Source organism: Morus notabilis, unplaced genomic scaffold, assembly GCF_000414095.1.
Source record: "Morus notabilis unplaced genomic scaffold, ASM41409v2 Scaffold99, whole genome shotgun sequence".
Lineage (NCBI taxonomy): Eukaryota > Viridiplantae > Streptophyta > Magnoliopsida > Rosales > Moraceae > Morus > Morus notabilis.
The window spans coordinates 529,166-531,199 of record NW_010362482.1 but is presented as its reverse complement, the minus strand read 5'-3'; the positions used below and the strand labels follow the sequence as shown (position 1 = coordinate 531,199).

At 35.2% G+C, this 2,034-nt stretch overlaps 1 pseudogene; it reads right to left on the bottom strand.

The window, feature by feature from the left end:
- LOC112092307 overlaps positions 1–2,034 on the bottom strand; it is an 11,921-nt pseudogene that overhangs the window by 5,236 nt on the left and 4,651 nt on the right.

The window sequence follows — 2,034 nt, the reverse complement described above, 5'->3', positions numbered from 1 at the left end:
GATGGTAGTGGTTGAAGGGGAATTAATGGCAATTTTGGCTTCTCCTTTTCTCCTTCCATAACCGGCCAAGATTGGGGAAAATTGAACCAAAATTTGGTTGATTGAGAGAGTTGATGTGGTGTTAAAAAAATAGTTTCCAAGTGCCTATAAAAGGAACCACCATAGGATAAGCCTCATTTTTTTTTCCCTAGCTTTTCTCTCCCCCTCAAAATCCGGCCATACCATACTCCTCCACTCTTTCTCAAATATTTTCTCCTACTCTCCCAATCTTGAGCCACTACAAACCATAGAAGAAGAAGAAGGAGATCAAAGGGTCTAGGAGGAGTCTAGACAAGCATTTTTTCAAAGGGTATAACTCTAAATCTTTTTTTTTATGTTTTCGTAAAGTTTGAAATGTATAAATATTCCTCTTAAATTTCCTTATACTTTCTAGTTCCAAGCCAATAACAAATCTTAGAGGTGTTCAAGGTTTTTCAAGGGAGAGAGAGAGTTCTTCAAGGGTAAGTTCTCAAATTCTTCTCCATTTATTTCTAGCCGACTTTGAGCTTGGATTTGTGGATATAAATTTGAGGTTCTTGAGAAGATGAGTTGTAATAAGGGTGTGTGAGTTTTATGTTGGTTTTGTGAGTTTTGAGGTTAGCTTGATGTGGTATGTTTATGCTTGATCTAAGTTGCTTATTTTCGGATTAGAGGAAAAAATTTTCGGTGACTTTGACCACGAAAATGAGGGCCATAGAGTGAGATTTTTCAATGTTTTAAAGCTTGAACTTATAGCCCTGGATGTTTTGAACATTTTCGGTTACTATGACTAAACCTAATTTTAACTCTAAAACCAAGTTTGAAGTCATTTTGCAAAAACGGACAATCTGTCCAACACAGTTTCAAAAAAAACTGGCAGCTACCAATTCAGCCAAACGGGACCCTTAAAGGCTGAATTTCGATTTTTCACAAAAGTGACAATTTTAGATTTTGACGAGAGGAAGAAATTTCACGAAGAAAAGATTTTCAAAATCCGACCCTAAGAGGTACTAAAACACAGATTCCCAAAACAACACAGTTTTTGACTAAAACAGTTTCAGGAAAAACAGTAGCTACGGTTTTCAGTCAAACGAGGCCGAATTTAAACTTTCACCAAAAACGCCAATTTTAGATCTCGACGAGACGAGGAATTGTCGCGAAGAACAAAATTTTGAAATCTGACTCTAAGATACAGTAAAACGTAGATTTCAGAAACTGCACAGTTTTTAACGAGACAAAACTAAAACAGTGGCGGTTTCAACAAAAGTCATAAAAGAACCCGAGATAGAATTTTAGTAAAATACAATGACATTAAACCTCATTTTAATGAAAGTATTCATAAAGGAATTTTTCAAGAAAAAATGATTTCTTTAAAGAACGTAGAGGTTTACCGAGCGAATTATCCCGACGGGCACCTACGAGCCCAATACGATAGGTCCGTAGAATTTTGAATATTTAATGTGGGTCCAACGCCCACATTAGTTTAAGAGACTCCGTTGGAGTATAAATTTCAGCGGCGTAAAAGTTAGAATGCCATGTATAAGTCCTAGGCCGAATTGGGCCTTAATATCATACCAAGGGAAATTTAGGAAAATAAGATTTTGAAGATTTAATAAATTAATCTTTATTATCCTTTAGTAAAGGAAAGGAATATATGCCTTATGGAAATGGTTAGATTTTCCTTCATAAGTTGCTAAAATAAAATAGCAAATAACAGTTAATCTCACACTCTTAATGGGTGTTCAGTTTTAGAAGAAAGCAAGAGACTAGGCTGATAGGCGAAAAAGGGATTCCAGCTTTGAAAATCAAGTAAGTAGGAATTCGCCTACAGTATAAATAGATTTTAAAGTAAACAGTACACATGAACTATATATGTTTGAGTACATTTAATGTTATGAATGCTATGCTATGTTATACTACATACACTTAGGCAGTACACCCGAATTATATGTGTTCGAGTACATGATATAGTATGCTATGCTAGGTCATATTGCATACACCTTAATAAGTCAAGAG